We start from the raw sequence: 7,259 nt of genomic DNA, 5'->3' as shown, positions 1-7,259 counted from the left end.
TGCTCCTAGTCTTATGGTCCTGTGTGATCTAGCAACTTATTAGGAATGGCCGACAAATGCTGACTTTGTCAGTGAAAGAGTATATGCGAAAGGATTTACAACAGTGACTACAACAGGGTTTAATGCAGTGGCTCAGTGGTTAGCACTGCTGCCTCACCGCGCCAGGGACCTGGGTTCAATTCCCGCCTCAGGCAACTGACTGTGTGGAGTTTGCACATTCTCCATGTGTCTGCGTGGGGTTTCCTCCGGGTGCTCCGGTTCCCTCCCACAGTCTAAAGATGTGCAGGTTAGGGTGGATTGGCCATGGGAAATGCAGGGTTACAGTGATAGTGTCTTTGGAGGGTTGATGTGGACTGAGTGGGCTGAATGGCCTGCTTCCACAATGTAGGGATCCTATGACTACGCTTCAACACGTAATAGTTTCCTGAGATTGCCCCCTCCTGAGGAGGATAAGTGTGAATGGGACATGAGCAAAAATGGACATTTTCACCTCCACTGTAATGTCTACTATCTTAAAGTCTTTGTTGACTGATCCTGTACTTCCCCCGCCCCCCCCCCCCACCCCACCCCACAGCAGGGTATTGGGGTTGGAACGCAGCCAGGTTGTGAATGTTCATGTTAGGAAGGTGTAAGGGCAACTGTAACTTTCAGAGAGTTGAAAAGCTAGCAAGGACTTCGAGAAGCACAGAGAGTGCTGGAAAATTTAAAATATAACATTTAGTCGAAAGTTAGCAGCACCTGTGTTGCTATGAGACAAAAAAAAATTCAAATTCAGACAATCAGTTTAAATTATGCCCCAAAATACCAAACTCCAATCAAGTTTAAATTTAGTACTTTGACAATATTAAAACCATTGAAATGATCTGATGTTTTGGGATATAAAACGGGACATTTTGAACAGTTACCCAGAGGGGCAAAGAGAACTGCCAACCCATCAACAAATACAGGCTGCCCACAGAACAGCTCTCTTAAAGGTACCTTTATCTATCAACAACCTGTGAAGCCGAATCCCTAAGAAGAAGAAAAGACAGGAAAATCTACAAGAGGACACTTGGCCATCTGACCGGTTTTGAAACGTGATTATATTTCTTTGTAAATCGTAATTGGGATTTTTTGTCACACCAATATTGTAGAGGGGAAGGTAAAAGATCAATTTAGAGAAAGGTTTTGTCAATAGTTAATTATTCTCTGTTAGACTTTAAAAAGATCAAGTTGTTAGTTTTTACTTTAAACCGTGACTTTTAGGATAGTTTAGATTACTCACAGTGTGGAAAAAGGCCTTTTGGCCCAACAAGTCCACACTGACCCGCCAAAGCATAACCCACCCAGATCCATTCCCCTGTTCACCTAACACTATGGGCAATTGAGCATGGCAAATTCACCTAACCTGCACATCTTTGGATTGTGGGAGGAAACCCACGCAGACACAGGGAGAATGTGCAAACTCCACACAGACAGTTGCCTGAGGTGGGAATTGAACCCAGGTCTCTGGTGCTGTGAGGCAGCAGTGCTAACCACTGTGCCACCGTGCCCCCCACTTTCTTTGCCTCTCAAATTTTAACAAATCACAGCAGGGGGTGAATCTTTCCTGTGTGGTTGGTTTACCCCGTGTCATAACAGTCCATAATGTCCAGCATGCACCATATTGCCTGTCCCAGACAAGAAGAACATTCTTAAAGGTGACAACAGGGACACCACCTTCCTCCAGAACATCTTATTCTCCCTTTAGCAAGAAGATGAAAAACAATTGCATTCTCCTGGCGCCACCTGGAAATTACGCAACAACGTGACTTATTTCCCATGGTTTAGAAGTGAAAGATTCTGAAACATTTCACACTGAAATGAATAAGTGAATCGTCTCAGAGTTGTAGTTGTGGTTGATGGTGCCATGGGCTGGATCACCACATGAAACCCACAGGAAGCTCCAGGCCAATGAGATCAATAACACCCTCCCCCCCTCCAGGAGCTAACAGTCCCACTTAACAGTAACTTATAGAACAACAGAAAGGGAGAATTGTGAAAACAATAGCAAGAGATATCTCCATTGTGTCTCTACATTAAAAATGACGTGGGAAACCTCTCAAAACTAAGTGAAACTGCAAAAATTGGTGGCTCGAGTTACAAATGATCAATTTTTTTCAAAGCTTGGAGTGAGTTTGAGGCTCCAATAATGCTTTGATCTTTATGCAGTTATGTTGAATTTACAGCAGAGACACAGGCCCTTCAGCCCAACAGGTCAATGCTTGTGTTTATATTCCATACAAGTCTTTGCCACCTCCCCTGGTCCAGTATGTCTTTCTATTACAGTCTCCCTCAGCCTAGCCCTCGGTGAGTTTTAATACACATCACATCTGATAAATTGGACCTTTGATTAGCCCTCCTGACTTTTGCATTGATCTCAAGGTAACATCAACAATGTGGGTCAGCACAAACAGGAAAACAAGCCTTCTCCTCAATGAACTGCTTCCTGTGAAGTTACTTGGGTTTAGAGATAGATCACAGTGTTTTCAACAGAAAGCTATAAGGGTATGGCAACCAGTTCAAGATGCTCCAAGTGTGTAACGTCTAGTAACTCTGATTCTTTTTTCGTCATGTTGGCACTGTTTGATTTGATTTGATTTACTGTTGTCCCATGTACCGAGATACAGTGAAAAGTGTTGTTTTGTGTGCTGATCGTACCAAAGGGTAGCAGAACAGAATGCAGAATACAGTGTTAAAGCCACAGAGGAGGTACAGAGACAGAGAGATCAACATTAACATCTGAGAGGTCTGTTCAAAAGCCTGATAACAGTGGGGAGGAAGCCATTCCTGAAACTGTTTGTACGTGGATTCAAACTTTTATATCTTCTGCCCAATGAAAGAGAGGGCAACCGGGGTGGGCGGGGTCTCTGATGACGTTGGCTGCCTTCCTGAGGCAGTGGGAAGTGTAGACGGAGTCAGTGGATGGAAGGCTGCATCGTGTGATGGACTGGGCTGTAGTTTCTTACGGGCTTGGGATGAGCGGTTGTTAAACCACGCTGCGACGTACCCAGTTAGGATGTTTTCCATGGTGCATCTGTAAAGATTGGCAAGAGTCCTTGTGGAGATGCTAGGACAGCATTTCTAACCAATCCCTGGTTGCCCTTGAGAGGATGGTTGTGAGTGACCTTCATGACCTGCTGTAGTTGTTACATACAATCAGTCAGCTCTCCACTCCAGATTCGAGTCTGCTGTGGTGGGATTTGAACCCCTGCACTCGGGGCTCTGTCACGGGGATTAGGATTGCTAGTGCACTGACCTAACCATCACATCATTACCTCCCCATGAGAGACCACTAAGCTCCTGAACCTGATTACAGGTATCCCTCGCTTTTCGAAAGTTCACTTTACACCACTGCGCTTTTACGAAAGACTTACATTAGCACCTGCTTCCGCTCACCGAAAGAAATCCGATGAGGATTTTAGCTGTTATGAAGAAAGGCAAAAAGCAAAAACAGTGTGGTCATTGCTTCTTTGTTTTATGCCATCTCAGGTGATGAAAGGTTTCACAGGAAGGCTCTACTTTCGGACAGCAAGGAACACCTGTACCATCCTGCTGGAAATGACATGATCCGTTGTTGGGATCTGTGGCTGAGGGGGTCGTGCCCTTACCTCGGAGCTCGCTGATTGGATGTTCAAGTCCCACCTGTGTGCACCATACCTCCTGCTGTCAGCGGAGGTTGGCATGTTTCATAGAATAGCCAGCCTGTCGTCCTGAGTGGCCATTACTGACTCCATGGCACATCCCAAATAGGGGTTTCTTTTCAGGATCCTGGTCAATGTTTAATCCCTAACCAACGTCCAAGCAGATACATTCAAACATAGGAGTTGGGACCAGCGGGAGGCCATTCAGCCCCTCAAGCCTGCTCCACCATTTAGTGAGGTCATGGGCTGATCTGGTTGTATCCTTGACTGTCCATCCCTGACCACCTCACACCCACTGGCTCAGCAAACACCCATCCACCATTGCCGGACGAATCTTCAAGGTGGCTGCTGCTTCCTCCAGCCTTTGGGAGAGTGAGCTCCGAAAAATCACAATCCTCTGACAGAAAAACCCTTGCTCTTTCAAATGGGGTGACCCCTTACTTTTAAACGGTCACCCTTCATTCTAGATTCCACCCCCCCCCCCAACAAGAGGAAAAAGGGGAGCTGGGTCAGTTGTTTGTTGGATCTTGCTGTGCACAAACAGTGCAGTATCCCCCTTCAAAAGCACGCTAGTATCTGTAAAGCACTTTGGTTTATAGAATCCCTACAGTGTGGAAACTGGCCATTCGGCCCAACAAGTCCACACCAACCTTCCAAAGAGTAACCCACCCAGACCTATTCCCCTATTATATGACATTTACCCCTGACTAATGCACCTAACCTACACATCCCTGAATAGTATGGTCAGTTTAGTACAGCCAATTCACCCTAATCTGCACATCTTTGGATTGCGGGAGGAAACCCATGCAGACATGGGGAGAATGTGCAAACTCCACATCAATGACCAACTGTGCTGCCCATAACATGTAAAAACAAATCCTGTCTACATTCACAAATCATTGAATCCTTACAGCATGGAAGCACACCATTTGACCCATTGAGTCTGCACCAACCCTCCAAAGAGCATCCCATACAGACCCACCGTCCCACCCTATCCCTGCATTTCCCATGGCTAACACACCTAGCCTGCACATCTCTGCACACTACGGGTAATTTAGCATGGCCAATCCACCCTAACCTACACATCTCTGGACTGCTTGAGGAAACCGGAGCACCCGGAGGAAACCCACACAGACACAGGGAGAATGTGCAGACTCCACACAGACAGTCGCCCAAGGCTGGAATCGAACCTGGGTCCCTGGCGCTGTGAGGCTGTGGTGCTAACCGATTAGCCAGCTTGCCACCCCAGTGATTTGTGAGGGATGTACTGGAGCCTCTCCAATGATCCACAGTCCAACTGAGAAACTAGAGCTTGACACACACTTCCCAAACTACAGCCTACCCTCCCTGATAAGTAATCATGGGATCTCCCCTACATCAGTCAACTAGATAAAGGGCAGGCCATGTTAAAGTCAATCATGGAAAGATCTTGGAGAATACAGTGCTGAAGAAAAATTATATCAGACTTGAAATATTAACTTTATTTTTCTCTCTCTACAGCTGCTGCCAGACCTGCTGAATTTCTCCAGCATCCTTGATGCCCATCTCAGATTTCCAGCATCTGCAGTCTTTAATAAAATCACTGCCTCATTAGCAGCAGAAATATGAGAGCGATAATCCAACGTGGTTTCATTGGAAACCAGCCGAATGACTTACTGTTAGCATTGGAAGAAAACACATACACAAACTGCTGGAGAAACTCAGCAGCTCTGGCAGCAACTATGGGAAGAAAGCAGGGTTAACGTTTCAAGTCCGGACGACTACATCAGAATATTCCGGGGACGCAGGTTCAAATCCCACCATGGCAGATGGTGAAACATAAACTCAACTAAAATCTGGACTTTAAAAGCTACACCTACTGTAACCACTTACAGAAAAATACATCTGGTTCAGTAATGTCCTTCAAGGAGGAAAATCCGATGTCCTTACCTGGTCTGACCTACACACCTCACATCTGCCCAGAATCTGAGGGATTAGACCAGTCACTCCACACGGAGAGGGCAGACACACTGAGGCTCACCAGGAAACTGAGCACTCGCAGGAACAGAGGGGGTGAAGTGGGTGCGAGGGTGTGGGTGAAGATGGGGTGAGGGTGAGGGTGAGAATGGGGGTGAATGGTGGGGTGAGGTTGGGGTTGGGATGGGCGAGGAGGGGGTGAGTTTGGGTGAGGATGACAGATGTTCCAATCTCTCGGCCCAAATCCCAATGCAATTTATTATTCTTGCAAGTTCCTTGCTGGAGTGGGTGTGTCATTGCCTCGGCTGACTTTTCCTTGCCTGTCCCCATTTGCCTTGGGTGAAGTGGTAGCGAGCTGCCTCCTCACACTGCCACAGTTAATGGGGTGTAGGGACTGTGCTGCTGTGCTCCTCGGAGCGAGTTCAGAATATTGACCGGTCTGGACAGAGAGGATGTTGGGAAGATGTTTCCATTGGTTGGAGAGACTCGGACCCAAGGGCACTGCTTTAGAGTAAAGGGAAGACCTTTTAGACGGAGATAAGGAGAAACTTCTTCAGCCAGAGAGTGGGGAATCGCTGGCATTCATTACCACAGAACACTGTGGAGGCCAGGCCATTGAGTATATTTAAAACAGAGATAGATAAGTTCTTGATTGTCAAGCGGCTCAAAGGTTATGGGGAAAAATGGGAAAATGAGATTGAAAAACCTATCAGCCGTGATTGAATGGTGGAGCAGAGCTGATGGGCCAAATGGCCTAATTTCAGCTCCTATGTCATACAGCCTTATGGTTTTGACCCAGTGACAGTGAAGGAACAGCGATATATTCCCAAATCAGGATGGTAAGTGGAGGGGAACTCGCAGTGGGGTGATGTGTCCATGTATCTGCTACTCTTGTCCTTCTAGATGCTGTGGGTTTGGAAGGTTTTACTGAAAGGTATCCACCTGGTTATGAGTCAACCACATTGCCACACTTAAATGTTTCCCACCCTCCAGGGATGAGAAACCGCAGTGATGCGGACCGGCTGATGAAGGGAGGACTGAGAAAGGGGAGCCGAGAGGAAATCTGATGGTGGTTTGCAAAATCTTGAACCGATTGGGCTGTGGAACCACAGAGAAACTGTTCCTACTTGTAAAAGGAACAAGTACCAGTGGACCATAGATTGGAAATGATCAGCAACAGCAAAGCGAGACACAACCAGTTGGTGGGTCTGGAAATATGGTGCAGGCTGGTTCAACCGAGACATTCAAGAGGGACAATGGATGATTACTTGGATAGAAATACTGCCAGGATATTGAGAAGGGGGGGCGAAGCAGATTGGTCCAAGCTAATGATGCTCACGGAATGCGTTAATTCAGGCATTATGAGGGGCTGAATGGCCTTCTTCTGCGCTCCAACAAATCAGAGATTCCTTCATGGTCATTGCTGAACTGGATGGGTTTTTATGACAATCGACAGGTTATTATTCGACAATGTTTTTCATTCCAGATTTTTACTTGAGTTGAATTTCACTATCTGCCATCGCGGGGTTTGAACCCACATCCCCAGATACATTCACCTGGCCCAGTGATATTACCATTACATCCAGGGCCTCCTGTATGTTGCAGAGAATAGTCCTTTTCAACTGCACCAACCCTTACACT

This window comes from Chiloscyllium punctatum, chromosome 38, assembly GCF_047496795.1.
Source record: "Chiloscyllium punctatum isolate Juve2018m chromosome 38, sChiPun1.3, whole genome shotgun sequence".
Classification (NCBI taxonomy): Eukaryota; Metazoa; Chordata; class Chondrichthyes; order Orectolobiformes; family Hemiscylliidae; genus Chiloscyllium; species Chiloscyllium punctatum.
Note: the sequence above shows the minus strand (reverse complement) of the source record.